The sequence below is a fragment of the Phasianus colchicus genome, chromosome 5, assembly GCF_987193195.1.
Source record: "Phasianus colchicus chromosome 5, bPhaCol1.hap1.1, whole genome shotgun sequence".
NCBI classification, from domain to species: domain Eukaryota; kingdom Metazoa; phylum Chordata; class Aves; order Galliformes; family Phasianidae; genus Phasianus; species Phasianus colchicus.
The window spans coordinates 13155906-13171893 of record NC_143440.1 but is presented as its reverse complement, the minus strand read 5'-3'; positions in this window follow the sequence as shown (position 1 = coordinate 13171893).

Below are 15988 nucleotides of genomic sequence, written 5' to 3'. Positions count from 1 at the left end.
TCTGCTCCTATTTGGCTTACGTGGCCAAATCTTGGTTCTTCCTGAAGCCTTGTGTCTGGAGCATCTGAGCTGGCTACAGCGTGGCTGTGCACCCAGCCTGATTTTAATGTGGTCAGCCCAGGTTCCTTGCTAAAGCTGCTGCCTTCCAAGGAGCAGAAGCAAGCTTTGCAGGTGGAGGTTTGCAATCCTAGTGCATTTCCAGGACACGGAGATGACTGTTAGCATTTCCTCCCCATGTGCTGTAGTCTGTAACTGGTTGAGTTAGGAGGTGAGATGAATAATGAACAGATGCAATTTATTTAGCTACAGATCATTAAACATGGCTCTCTAATTTCTGCCTGAGCTGCCTGTTAGGATGGGTGTGAGCAGTGTTTCCCATGTTGGCTGCTCAGGTGTGCTCTTCCTTCCCCTGCGGGCAGTAGCAGGCAATAGATGCCTGCTATGCTCACAGTGGGTCTCCAGCCTCTGCTGTGGAGTGGGGTTATCTCTGAGTGTATGCAATAGGTTTGGCAAAGTAGGAAGTGAGATAGCATAAAGCAATGCATACTGTCTCTGAGTGTACAGCTACCTCCCTTTTCCCCATTATCTGAACTGTGGGCAACCATGGGGTTCCAGATTGCTCTGATGAAGATGCTTCTCACCAAACTGCCCTGTGTGCATTGTTTCAGCCTGAGAAATATGAGCTTTGCTTCTGGCTTACTGGGAAAGGTGGGGAGGTGTACAATTGGAAGTTATGTCGGAAAGAGAAGATGCATGAAACAATGGAATTCCATGGGCAGAACGATCGTGTCACTCTGAACTTCATACATTTTCATCAATATCATAATACTAACATGGTTTGATTCATCCTCTCTGCCCTCCCATGCCTTATGCACTTGATAATGAGATGTTTGTTCCACCAACAACACCGTGTTAACTGAGGGTACAGCATTACTCACAACAGAAACATGGCTGTTATGTGCAAACCGCGTTCTGCCAAGGTCAGTTTGTGGGGGCTGTAGTGAAACTGTTTCCTAAACTGTGAACACGATCCTGGGTGCTCAGCCTCCTGGAATGCATTTTGGTGCCTCCTCCCACAAGCCCCCCAGCAGCATGCTGCCCTGCCTGGGCTCTTCCTGCCCGCATTGCTCCTGTGAGGTCCAACACAAAGAGCAGCCTGCACCAAAGTGAGGTGTCCAAGTGTGTTCTCATTAATGCATCACTTGAAGCTGTCCTTACGTCATCTTTTCTTTGTGTGAAATGACTTTAAGGCCACTTAATGCCACTCCTTGATGCTGACAGGGAACCAGTTGGATTTCATGACGTGCAAATCATTAATTGGTGAAAACCATGGAGCTTTATGTACTGCTTTTAAACAACACAGTCCCTGTCTGTGCAGGAACATAGAGCTGTGGGAAGGACTGGGCACGTAGATGGCTGCTGTGGTGCAGCATAGGGATTCTCTGTGAGCTCAGTTGACCAGAGTGAGCCACAGCGATGGAGGTGCTGGTCTTTCACAGCAGGACTTGCTAGGCCTGTCTTAGGTGGCAGTCTTAACATGAGATGAGCTAATCCCATGGCTACAGCCAGGTGAAGGTGGACATCCATACTTAGGCTGAACTGGAAGGAAGCCCACCTGGTGGGCCAAACCCACTTGGACTCATCGCTTCCCTGCCTCCTCACTTTCTCAAAGGCACCCGACCTTTGCCTGTGCTGCACAAGATGCTCGTTCAAACTTCAAAACCTAAGGGACATTTGGCTCTAGAATTTCTGGGTTTTCAAAATGTGCCTTACAGACTTGAATCCTGGTAAGCTATGCTCTGGGTGAGGGCTTGAGTATGAAGCTTTTGTGGGAGTTTAAGTTGCTCAGTTTCCATTGTCATAAACAGATGCATTCCTTGAGCAGAAATAGTCACTCATTTCAGGGCAACACCTTTTCCTCACAGGCCTAACTCCTCCAACTTGAAGACTTGGATCTCTGCCTCAGTGTTTCGACTCTTAGAAAAGATGTATAGCACTGTACAGCTTCCCTTTAATTCCATCAGAATCAGCTGCCTCTAGTCTGGGTCAGTCACAGAGAACCAAAACTAGTATCTGAATAAACAGCCCATTCATTTGAGGACTGTTATTCCCAGAACTAGGATCCAGAACACAACCTGGGCAGCCAACTAATGAGAACACCAGAGCTGTGAGACTGTGGAGGTGGGGCAGAGAAGAAAACAGAACACTTTTTTGTGGCTTGGGGTGAAGGAGATTCAGCCAAAGGTTAATTGCTGTCTACCCTAAAATGCTGTGAAGCATTGCTGCATGGTGTCATACAGCTGCTTCGTTCCAGCACAGAGGTGTCTGTTTCAGTGGTGGGTGGCATGAGCCAATATCCTTTTCTTAGCTGCACGGGGGTGTTGTGAGGTCTCTTGCAACTTCTAAAAAGTCTGCTAAAGCTTTGGGACTGTTCAGGATGTCACCGCAGCATGGAAGCAGGCAGTGAGCAAAGCTACCAAGTGAGTTGTCTCTCTGTCCCCTCGTTTCTCCCTCATGGGCAGAAATGTGGTGATAATTAAGCAGTAGTGTTGTGGTTTAGCCTGGCAGCAGCTGAACGCCACACAGCCCTTTGCTCACTCCACCCCCCCGCCCTCACTCTCATCTTTCTGCAGATGAGGGAGAGAATTGAGGGGGAGTGGGAAAGGGAAGGTAGTAGAACTCATAGGTTAAGATAAAACCTTTACTAGAACAGAAAAGGAAGATAGAAATAATAGTAACAATAGCAATTATATATACATAAAACAAGTGAAGCACAAAGCAATTGCTTGCTGTCTGATGCCCAGCCAATCCCCAAGCACCAGCTGCCTCCAGCCTAACCCCCCTCAGTTTTCAGAATCACAGAACTGTAGGGGTTGGAAGGGACCTTAGTCCAACCCACTACTGAAGTAGTTTCTCCTCCAGGTTCCCTAAACAGGTTGCATAGGAAACCAAGCAGGTTTTGAGCATGATATTGAGGAAGAGACTCCACAACCTCTCCAGCCAGCTGTTACAGTTGAAAAGAATACCATGGAGAAATGGAAAGAAACAGAGAAGAAATGCTCACCCATATCTGAGGATTCAGGCTTGCAATGGTAGACTCTACAAAGGAGGGATCTCCAGAAAGAGATCCTTCCCCAGTGTGATCAGCCCTTAAATGGGGTCTAGGAAAGGTGCAGCCAGGCTCCAGCCCTTCCAGTCACACAGGTGAATTGCCTTCACCTGTGTTCCCAGAGCTGACCCAGTCCTTGCCTCAGGTGATCGGTCAGTGGTTCAGGCCATGACTCAACAGTTCCCAAACACCAGCTTGTTCCAATGCTCTGTCAACTTCAAAGTAAAGTTCTCTCTCATATTCAGATGGAACTTCCTCTGTTCCAGTTTGTGCCCATTGCCCTTTGTCCTTTGGAGAGCACTGCTGAAAAGGGCCTGGCCGCATCCATTAGACTCCTGCACATCGTTTTTTTTTCACATGATGCCATATGGTATGGAATATCCCTTTGGCCAGTTTAGGTCGGCTCTCCTGTTTGGTTCCCTGCCAGCTGCCTTTCACAGTCATGAACAACCTGTGCAGTAGTGTCCATAGTCAAATCCACCCCTCAGTCTCAAGCCCATCTATATGTTGCATCTCTTCCTTGATGGCCTGAAGTGTCATGGGCCCACTGATGTAGAAATAGTTCACCCTTGTGCTTCCTGTCCTAAGCAGCTTCAATCGTAGCGGCCTGATCCACCTGCTGGTTGTTTTGATTTTCTTTAGTGGTACAACTTGGGTACGTGAGCATCTACATGACAAACCTTTACAACCATGTTCTCTTCTTGGGCAGCAATATATCTCCATAGTGCAGCAACCCAGATGCCTGGGTTTGCCTCTGCATGCCAGCTGTTGTGCTTGCATTGCTGTAACCACCCCTGTAGGACATTTGACAGCCACGAGTCAGGAGTAGAGTGCTGGCTGCTTCTCTTGTTCTGCAATGTCTGAAGCCACCTGGATGGCTTCACTTCTGCAGCTTGACTCGATTCACCCTTTCCTTTAGTAGTTTCTGCAGCTCATTGTGTAGGACTCCATACAGCAGCCCTCCACCACCAGTGCTTTCCCACAAAGCAACAGGACTCATCAGTGAACAGGTCATATTTCTTCTCATTCTCTGGCAGTTTATTTTGTAGAGGAGCCTCTTCAGCACTCATCACCTCCCCATCAGTCCTGTCTGGGATTCCCTATTCAAGCCTGTTGTGTGATCAGTGCAACCCACTTACTCCACATAGCACCAGTCATAGACCCATTGGATGTTGTATTCTGCTACTCCTTTGACTTCTGTCCATGTGTGATCTGACCTGCTATGCAGCTGCATACTGCATTCACGTGCATACTGCACGTGACTAAAAGCAATAACATTTTCCCCTGAATTAGGGCTGTTGTGACATCTTGGAAGTCCCCTGCTGCTTTGTGGGTCTCTCACGACCCTCATCAGCTCATTGTTGTACGTGAGGTTTAAGATCATTACCTGCTCTTCCTAGCTATTTTAAGACTTTCTGTAATTGGATTTTGCTGATTAAGCAGTGTCTGGTCTGGATGCAAGAGAGGGAAGGTTTGATATGTGTGTAAATCAGACTGTAGGTGAAAACAGATGTTCTAATAATCAAACAGTTGTTCCTCTAATACCAGTGTTCCTAGCTCAGGACTACAAGGCTGGGCTCCAGCTCTGCCATAAAGCTGCATGGTGGGGAGGACATGCTGTGCTGCGGTGGGGGAGGGCTTCCATTCCTCCTGCCCTCGTTCAGGGGGTGTGACTGCTTTCTGCCATGGGGTTTGTTGTGGCTGCTTCCAAGAGCCGTTGAGGGAGCTGACTGTCTGAGGATAGCTGAGTCCCTCAGGCAGCTGCTACAGTGCCTGGTGCTGTGGGCAGGGAGGCCTCCTTCTGCCTGCAGTGGGAAGCAATAGTAGGATTTCTTAGATCTTTTGAGTGTTTTTGTCTAGTCAGTATAGCTTTACCAACTTTGGCTCTAGCTTTCACCTGTTTCTGATAAAATATCATAGACTACCGTATGAAATATCATAACCTTTAACTCCATTATTTTGCAGCGGTGGATCAGTATGTTGATAGTTTTGTAACTGGCAGGAGATGTTACTTTGAAGAATTGCCCTTCTGCCATGAAATAATGTGGTCCTAGTGCCCCTTACAGTAGTTGAAACTCTGCCTTGAACAAAGCAGTTCAAACATTCCCTAGCAGAAGTCCAGTTTGATAATGGTGCAGCACAGCTGGTTCATTTCTCTGGTCTTGCATGCTCTTTCCTGTTCAAACTGGGTGCTAATACAGGAACCACCTGGCCTACCTCTTTACTACTGACTTCTGCTCAAGCAAGCGCTCATTAACACTGGCTCTTGACAGCCCATTTTCATGCCCAGCTCAGAGCCTTTTGCTCTGTGATCCTTATGCTGGGTGACAGGATGCTCTGGGACAGCCTGGGGGGTTGGAGCCACGTCTCTTCCCATCTCCATCACACACAGCTGCCTGCAGTGCCTGCTGGTTCCACCCGGGTGCAAGCAACCAAGTGCAGATCTGCCTTCTGGCCTCGCAAAGGAGCTGGGGCTCTCTTGGTGGCATGAGTGGCCACTGAACCTACAGTACAGCTTTGGAGGAAGGTGGGTTGCATCAGCAGTTCCATGACTCTATCAGCAACGTTAGCTGGGTTGAATCTCATCGCTCAGTGACCAGAGGTGTGCTTTGAAGTGAGTTGTAGTGATTTTGTGCAACAGGACTTGCTCTATATTCCCAAACTGAACCATCAAGTGCCATCACGGGTGTCCTGGATCTCAGCAGGAAACCAAGTGAGAAATCTGAAGGGCTGTGTACGGTGTGAGAGCTCCATAGTGGCTGCAGTCTTCTACAGATATTTCATGGGAAACAAATCTTTACATGTTCTAATTCTATTAAATTCACTTCCTACAAACCTACTTTCAACTGCTTGGCTAACTCATACTGGAAATAATTGGACACACCTAAAAAAAACTGTGGTGGAATTTTGCTATGAACTGCAATGTTCTCTTCAGGTCACCCATCTCCGCTGTTAGATAACTTTCTTAACAGCAGTTGGGTAATAGCATCTCCTCTTCAAGTGATCTTTCCCTTTTAAGCTTTAAAGATGCTGGCTGTTCTCTAAAGCTCCCATAAAGTAATGTTTGTGGGGTTTATATGTAACATGGGGCTGTTGCTCAGGACATGCTCAGAGCTCTCACTGGGGCTGTTACCCATGATACTGGCCTCAGAGCCTCTGCTCCTCTTCTTGGGGAGGCCAGGGGGATATCGGAAGTCCTGCCTGGTTTGACTGCAGTCCTCTGATACAGAGACCATGATGGTCAGCTCACACTTCTGCTCTTCCCATCATGTCCAGAGCTGCAGTGTTTCTGGGCAGTAGCAGTACTTTGCTGTTCCAGTTGCAGCTCTTGCCCTGGTTTGCCTGTAGCATGGAAGGCACTGCCAACAGGGTTCTGTTCTCTCATCCATAAGGATGAGAAATTAGGGATTGCTGAATACTAACTTTGTGCTTTGAGGGGTCTCAATTATATACTCTCTTCCAGTGCCTGTCCTGTGTGGTGAGTGTCCCAAGCTGTAAGGAGACGTGCCTCTGCTTTGGGGTCCTTCTAATTTGCAAGAGTCCTAACAAGAGAGTGCCACTCTGTTCCCTGATTGTATTATAAAGGCAATCAAGATCAAAGCACAGAACTGCCTGCTAAGCAGGGTCAAAAAAAAATCTTTGCACTACTTCCCTCTCCAATACTGTGGTGTCTGCAGAATGACCATGTCTGTGGAGCAAGTACAAGAAGCTGAGGCACCTGGAGACTGCAGCTGGGTGTGACATGGGAGCGATGTCAAGTAAGTTCATGTCCTTAGGTGTAAGTGCAGTGAGTGGAAGAGCAAGAGCTGGGCAGCAGACGTGAACACTTGGCAGCTTGCTGCCCCTGGGCTCATCTCTAGTGAGCCTGGATGGGTGCTACTTATGGGAGCTGCTGTTTCCCAGAATGAGACTCTGGAGATTGAGTTTTGTCATCTCTCTCTTTAGAAGTTCACGCTTAAAATTGTCCTGCTTAGAAGGAGCCAGCAGAAAATGAGGCCGATAAGCAGAAGTGGTGAAACCTCAACCTCTGAGTATGGGTTTTCTAAATTTTTATTTAGTTAGTTATTTTAATGACTCTTAGGGAAGTGGTTCTTGTTTGGAGCCCTCTTTCTAGAGAAGTTCAGTTTCCCTGATGCTTGTGTGTAATTAACGCTCCTGTCAGCTTGACTGCCATCCTGGAAAACAGGTGTAGAGCTGCTATAAGTAGCAAGGAGCCTAATGCTTGCAGGGAGTTCCTCACAAACTCTAAATTACAGTTTTGCTTCCTGTGCCACGACCTCAGGGCCCTGACCTGCAACTGCAGCATATTCTCTGTGACTAACAGCTGTAATTCCCTAATTACCATGCTTCATTCTCCTGCCGTGTTGTAGATTTTGTTACCAAGGGAGCGAGCGATGTTTCCTCATTCCTATCCTTGCTCTGCACACTTCCAACTGTTTTAAATCTGCCATTTGATGCAGCCCGTAAAGTCAAATGACTGTCTCTTGTTCCAGATGCTCACTGTCTCCAGAACATATTATGTATCCATGCGCTGGGGAGGAGGGCAAAGCAAACCTTCTGGCCTTTCTTTTAGTGAAGGCCGATGCCTTGCAGTGCTGTTCCCAGGTTTGAGTACCTTTACTAGCTGCAGTGCTTCAGTGCAAAGTCCTGGACTAAACGTGGCCTTGCACTTAGCTTGCTCAGTGGTCACTGCTTCGTTAGACTGACTAGCAGAGCTTCTCGAGATGCTGGGAAAGAAGGGTGCTTGTAAAGCTCTGAAAGCTGGCTGTGTGTGTGTGGTGTAATGGGGAGGTGTGTCACTGCCTGACATGGTACTGGGGCCAACAGGAAACTTTCATTTCGTCCTCTGAGTTGGAGGCTGAGGACCAATGGTTGCTTTGCTAGATGGAAATGAGAATACACCTATGCTATAACAAATGTTTCCTCTCTGAAGACATGAGAGGCCTTGCAGAGGGATCTCGATTAGAGCAGTGGACAATCAGCAGTGGCATAAAGCTCAACAGAGGTGAGTGCTGGGTGCTGCACATGGGGTGGGGCAATGCCAGACACAGGACAGATGGGGAACAAGTGGCTGAAGAGCAGCTCAGCAGGAAGGGACCGAGGGGTGCGTGCTGGTGGCAGCAGTCTCAACATGAGCTGGAAATGTGCCCTGGCAGCCAAGAGAGAAAGCTGCTTTTTGGGGTGCACTGAACACAGCGTACTTTCTGGTCAAAAGGTGATTGATTCTTCTGCTGTTTTTAGTGTTTGTGTGGCCTTACCTTGACTACTGCATGCAGTTCTGGTCTTAACAACAAAGTATATCAAGGTCCTTGAAAGCATCCCAGTGTGTGTCCTGAGGGGAGAAGCTGAGCAAATGTGGGCTGTCTGTGTTGGAGGAGACTGAGAGGTGACCTCACTGCTCCCTACAACTTCGTGATGAGAGAAAGCAGAGGAGGTGCCAGGCTGTGCTCCTGGGAACCGAGGGCTGGATGCACGGGAGCAGCACAAAGCTGCACTAAGGAGACTCAGACCAGACGTGAAGAAAAATTTCTTTACCATGACAGCGGTCAGATGCCCTCATTGTGCTTTAATTTTTGGTTAGCCTTGAAGTGGTCAGGCAGTTGGACTGGAAGACCTTCTGAAGGTCTCTTCCAATGGAACTATTCTAGTCTAATCTCTATTCTAAATAATAAACCTGCTGTGTATGCCTTAGGCTTCACTGATGTCTGCCCCTCTCCTGGAAGGATGCTTGCAGGCTGGCTTCTGTTCCAGCCCACCATGGCCAGGCCCAAGACACACGTATAACTTGGTTTTGCCCTTGGTAGGTGTGGTGATGAACAGGAAACCTTTCCAAGGGTGTGGCGTCCAGCAAATGGTATTTTGTATCTTGCTCCAGAAATATTGTCTAAGTTGTGACAGAAACCTCACAAAAATGTCACGGGGTAAAAACTACTGACTTAAGTGGATTTGCTGTGTGACTTCAGTCATTATGCAAAGATGAAGGAAGTTGTTGCTTTCTCTGGCCTTTCTCTGGCTTTTGGCAGTTATATTTTCAATAACTGAGCCTTGAAAATGTAATACTGCGGAATGAGGGGTCTACTTACTGTTCTCAAAAAGACCCTGTCAGATGAAATGTAGCTGTGCAAAGGAGTCTTTAGACATTAAAACAAATAGCACTGAACCAAGATATGATCTTTAAGGTCTTTAAGGTCTTTTTCAATCTGAGCAATTCTATGTTTCTATGATCATGGTTTTACCTTCAGCACTCCCTAGAGGCTTTGTGCATGAGCTGGGGACCTGGAGAGCAGGGCTGAAGCATGCACACACCACGGAATGCTAGTGGAAAGAGTTTACAACTTCAAGTGATGGTGGTGGCAGCTTAGCAGGTGTTGGGATTTCATGGCACTGTGGTGTGATGTGCTGAAAGATGCTGTGATAATTATTAAGGTGTCAAATACATGCTGGATACAATGTCAGAGCAAAGTTGCAGGTTTTGCTGTGATCTCTTTATTGTTAAAAAGGGGGTTGACTGCTTCTGTGGATGAAGTTCGGTTTTGCTTTGGTCACTCTAAAAATATACCATGGTTCTAAATGGTTGAATATAAAAAGCTGTGCCACTTGTGCAAGCGGTGTGCAATGTATGTAGAAGCAAAATTCTTGGTTGCAACATCTGGAATAAGCTGTAGGCAACATCTCCTTGGAAGAAATGTAGCCTAAAGGAATCAGCGTATTGCATCCTTATCTGCAGTGGCTGTACTTCATGCATGGCTGAACTTACCCTGTGATGTCATACTGTAACTGGTTTGGGGTTTGGCGGTGGTGTTCAGTGCACCCTTCTATAGCAGTAAGGCACAAAGGTTGCTGGGAGTTGGAAGTGAGAGGCAGCAGTTTGCAGTGGGTTTGGTACTCACCAATGAAGGGGAGAGAGGCAAGGGAGCGTGAACGTGCCATGCAGTGTATTTGTATTGAGTTTGTAAAGCATGTGTAATCTGTGCTATGGATGTTGTGTATCTCACATGTGGCACAGAGGTGGTACAGATGTGCTGTGTATGTCCTGTTTGTGGGTTTGTGCGTGGCCACTGCAGGGCTGTGTGATGCATTAACTTCTTTCCTTCATTCCTCCTTGTTCTGTCTTCCTCTGGTCCTGTGGTCTCTGTCCTACTGCCACGGAGCCCTCAGCAGCCATCTCTCCTGAGCACGTGTGAAAGAGGCTGAGGCACAGAACTGCTGGCTCCTGTGGCTGCCTGGGTGTGCTGCTTGTCCTCCAGCAGCCAGAATGGTGTTTACTGTCCCCGAGCAGCTGGCTCTTTGGCGCTGGCATCCATGCACTCTGGGCGTGCTCTGACAGATTTCATCCAGCTCGCTCCTGACTGGTGCAGTGCGTCGTCACATCCTTGCTGCAGCTGTCTGGGGATGAAGAAGCCCCTGTTGGGGTGCCAGCCAGTCTGACTGCTTTGCAACAGGACACTGCCAGGATCCCTGGTGGCTTTTCGGAAGACTTTTGTCGTGTGTCCCCACCCCCTACCATTGTACCACACAGCAACATGGAGCTGAGAGTCCTCAGCGGATTGGGTCAGGCCCAACCCTGCAAATGCCTTATCCAAGCACGTGAGCACTTGTTTTTGCACAGTGTGACCCACGCTGTCAGCCATAATCCTGAAACCTACTTTACTTTTGTACAACATGCCAGTGTTGTGCTGAAACTGGCACAATCTGCATGCATAGACCTGTCAAGAGTTAGGTGAGCAGGAGCTCAGCTGCAGAGAATGCTGGGTTGGGGTTGCCTTGTCCGGAGAGCAGCATCATGGCTGCACGTCTGCCAAAGCCAGAAGAAGGGTAGTGGCTGGAGCCTTCCATCACCAGAACAGCTAGGATGTTAGACACAAGCAGGTGACCCAAAAGCCAGCTGCACAACAGTCACTGTCCTCCCAGTGTGCAGAGGCCACTGCTTCTTGCTAGTCACTTACTTACATCAGAGAAATATTACTTTTTAAGAACAGCAAGCAGAATTTACTCATGCTCTGTAAGTATTTTTATAATAGCAATGTTAATCTGATAGCTAGCAGGAGAAGTCTGAAAACATTTCAGTTAAGAGCCAAGAACTTCATTGGGGCTTTGGCTCCTCAGTTGCTTGGCTATTTGGCTATTGACACTCTGGCTCCTACAATACAGCAACAGTTGATGAAAACACAAAGCCACATTCTTGGAATCACTCTGTTTTGTCAGGAGAGTCACAAACTCTGTTGCTGGTGCAGAATGAAGACCTTTATTGCAGATGCTCACAACCTTTTATACCCACACAAAAAGCCCTTGGTTGCATGTATGAACCAGGTGCGTGTTTATGTATGGTGCAAGTAGCTGCCAAGCTTGTTTACTCATTTGCAAGGTCTTTCGTTCATAATGTCTTTCTTTGTCCCACATCTCCCCCTTCTTAATTAGTTTGAACAACAAGCAGTTGGTTGATCACCTTGTTAATATAAAGAATATACACCAACAAACATGCAAAAACCAAAAAACACGATAATCTGCATCACCTTTCCAACCCACGGTCCCAAACCTTGATACCACCCATCAAACTAAACCCATGAGTTTTCAAACATAGCTTTTGCCCCACAAATCAAAAATTTTCTGAGGTAGTTGCTGCATTGCTTGATGCTGAGAGACTGGCTGCACAGTCCAGTTGCCTCCATAGGCTTCAGCTGGGTGGATACCCAGAAGGTTGTTATGGATCTGAAGCAGCAGTAGATGCTGATGGTTCCAGTCAAGCAGGGCTTTATGACGCTGGCTGGAACCTATCGTGGTCCAGCACCTGTGGAAACACAGGTATAATCTCTTCCCTCCCCTCCCCCCCTCTTTTTCTTTTTCAAGGATAGGGAAATCTATTATTAAATCACTGAAATTACACGTCAGAACCAGAATTACGAAAGCCAGGCAGGTGCAGGGGAAAATCTTAGGTGAAAGACAACAATATGCATGACATCACGCTGAGTCTAGAAGCATCTACTATTTAATTTACAGAGCATTTCTTTCAATGTGTGACCAATAATAATGCACACTTACTTAAAATACACAAGGCCAAAGCCACCACTCTTACCATTACTCACACCTCACTTTCACAGTAAGATGAACCTGGTGGCAACAACCTCCTTGCCTCCAGTACAGCCTTTCAGAGGTCTTTCAGTGCTTCACCATACACCAGATAAAGATGATGAGGGCTACTGAGCACTCACAGAAGGGATTTCCTCAGCAAAAATCAAATAAGCTGCAAAGAACTAACTGTTGGGTCAAAGCACCTTCTGTGCTTATTGGACACACTGTGGGCATTTCCAAACCAGGCAAGGCAGGCCTGGATTACTCGATACATGCATGGCCCTGTGTCCATGTTAATGCTTTAAGAATATGGAGATTATATATACACACACATTTGTGTGTGTGTGTGTGTGTGTGTGTGTGTACGTATGTATAAAAAAATATGTAATAGTTTCTGAAATACTAAAAAATACAATTATACATTATAGTAAATATAAGTATTTTTTCTTTTTAATTGTTTTTTTGTTATTTTTCATTTTGTATTTTATTAATTTTAATATTTCTTTTTTTGTTATTTATCTCTGTTTTTATTGTTATTTATTATTGTTCCTTTTTTGTTTCTTATTGTTATAGTTGTTATATTTGTTTTTTTTTGTTATTTTTTTTTAATTTTCATTTTTATAATATCTTATTATTTATTTTTTTAATTTTTATTATTTATTTTTGTTGTTTTTATTATTTTTGTTGTTTAGAATCACAGATTCATAGAATGGCCTGGGTTGAAAAGGACCACACTGCTCATCCAGTTCCAACCCCCTGCTGTGTGCAGGGTCACCAACCAGCAGACCAGGCTGCCCAGAGCCACATCCAGCCTGGCCTTGAATGCCTCTATGGATGAGGCATCCACAACCTTCTTGGGCAACCTGTTCCAGTGCTTCACCACCCTCTGTGTGAAAAACTTCCTCCTAACATCTAACCTAAACCTCCCCTGTCCCAGTTAAAGACCATTCCCCTTTGTCCTATCACTATCCACTCTCATAAACAGCAGTTCCCTCTCCTGTTTATACACTCCCTCCAAGTACTGGAAGGCCACAATGAAATCTCCTCAAAGCCTTCACTTCTCCAATCTAAACAAGCCCAGTTCCCTCAACCTTTCCTCATAGGAGAGGTGCTCCAGCCCTCTGATCATCTTAGTTTCCTCCTCTGGACCCGCCGCAAGAGCCCCATCTTGTACTGGTGGCCCCAGGCCTGGATGCAGTACTGCAGATGGGGCCTCACAAGGTTACAAGCGCACACTGCAGGCTCACTTCCAGCTTCTCATCCACCAGGAGCCCCAAGTTCTCAAGGAGATCTTCCCCCAGTTTGTATAAATACATGGGATTGCCCTGACCCAAGTGCAGCACCTTGCACTTAGCCATGTTTGTTTATTGCTTACTTTCATTATTTTTTTGCTTATTGTTTATTTTTATTGATTATTCTGATTATTTATTGATTGTATATTTTGTTGATTATTTTATTTTTTACTTTGCTTATTAATTTGATGTTTACATTGTTTACATTATGCTTCCAGTGTGTTTATTAGGTTTATATTTATGCAGTAAAAAATTAAACAATAAAGTAAACAACAAATAAAAAACCAAAACCAAAAACAATGACTAAAATAAACATAATGAAAATAATGAATAAACAATAAAAAAAATAAAATAAACATAAAAATAAGTGAATAAACAACAAAACACACACAGATAATATAAAAATAAACAAAATATTTATTTCATACCATATAGTTTATTTTCTTTACTTTGCTTATTTGTTACTTTGTATTTACATTTACTTTGTTTTTGTTTACTTTCTTTTTGTCTACACTATCTTCATTTTTGTTTACATTAAATTTGATTTTTTTTTACATTTACTTTGATTATGTTTCACTTGATTTAGATTAAACTTCATTATCATTTACTTTATGTTTATGTTAGGTTTGTTATCATTTACATTGCATTTCTTTACATTAAACATGATTACATTTCCCTTGTTTATGTTGACAATAAGTTGAAGTCTGCATTGTGTTTATTTACATTAACTGTGTTTATGTTTACTTTCTTTTTGTTTACATTACCTTTGTTTACCATTAGTTTGGTTTTGGTTTTGTTAACTTTCTTTACATTACCTTTGTTTTTGCCTACATTAACTGTGTATACGTTTACTTCCTTTTTGATTACATTAAAGTTGTGTTTATTTACATTTACTATGTTTACATTAACTTTGGGATTACCTAACTTCATTTTTGTTTCCATTAAATTTGTTTACATCTACGTTAACTGTGTTTATGTAAGCTCCATTGTAGTTTACATTAACTTTATTTACATTAAGTTTTTGTTTATGTTTCCTTCACCTTTGTTTATGTTAGCTTTGGTTTTGTTTACGCTAACTTTGTTTACATTCACTTTTCATTTACATTTAGTTCGTTTTTCTTTATGTTAACATTGTTTCTGTTTACAGCAAGTTCGTTTTTTATGTTTTGTTTCTGGTAGCTTTGTTCACTTTAGCTTTGTTTTTGATACGTTAGCTTTGTTCTTTGTTTAGACTAGCTTTGTTTATGTTAAATTCATTTTTGTTTACATTAACTTTGTTTACGTCCGCTCTGTTTCTGTGTTCGTTAGCTTTGTTTACATTTACTTTGTTAACTTTGTGATTACCTTAACTTTGTTTTTGTTTACGTTAACTTTTTTACCATTTACATTACCTTTGTTTTTGATTATGTGAGCTTTGTTTGCATTAAGTTTTTGTATACATTAACTTCATTAACGTTTACATTGTTCCTGTTTACATTAACTTTGTGTGCATTATCTTTGTTTTTGTATATGTTATGTTTGTTTTTGTTTATGTTATCTTTGTTTACATTAGTTTCTCTTTTGTTTACATTAACTTTGTTTTTGTTTAACTTTTTGTTTAAGTTTATTTACATTGTTTTGGTTTATGTTACCTTTGTTTTCGATTACATTCAGTTCGTTATTGTTTACATTAACATTGTTTATGCTAATTTCTATTTTGCTTACATTAAGTTTATTCCTGTTTACGTTAACTATATTAATGCTTATGTTAACTTTGTTTACATTAACTTTGTTTACGTTAACTTCGTTTACATTAAACTTTGATTGTTACCTTTGTTTTTGATTACTTTTTTTTTTACAGTAACTTAGTTTAACTTTTTGTTTGCTTTATTTACATTTACATTGTTTTTGTTTACATTAACTTTTTGTTTATGTTAATGTTGTCTTTATGTTTAGCTTTGTTTACATAAGCTTTGTTCTTTACATAAGTTTTGTTCTTTACATTAACTTTGTTTTTTGCTTATATTAGCTTTGCTTACATTACCTTTTTTTGTTTACGTTAAGTTCATTTACGTTAAGATTGTTTTGGTTTATGTTTTCATTACACTGTTTGTTTTCATTTGCATTAGCTTTCTTTTTCTTTACATTAACTGTTTACATTAACATTTTATTTACATTAACTTTGTTTACATTAGTTTCGATTTTGTTTACATTAAGTATATTTTTATTTACGTTAACTTTCTTTATGTTTAAGTAACCTTCATTTGCAGTAACTTTGCTTTTGTAAATGGTAACTTAGTTTTTGCTTACGGTAACTTTGTTTACAATATTTTTGTCTTTATTTTAGCTTTGTTTATGTTTTCTATCTTTACGTTGTCTTTGTTTTTGTTTATATTATCTTTGTTTATGCTAGCTTTGTTTACGTTAACTTTGTTTCCCTTTGTTTTTACCTATGTTAACTTTGTTCTTGTTTATATTAACTTTGTTTATGCTTGCTTCTATTTTGTTTACGTTAACTTACCATAGGTTTATGTTAACT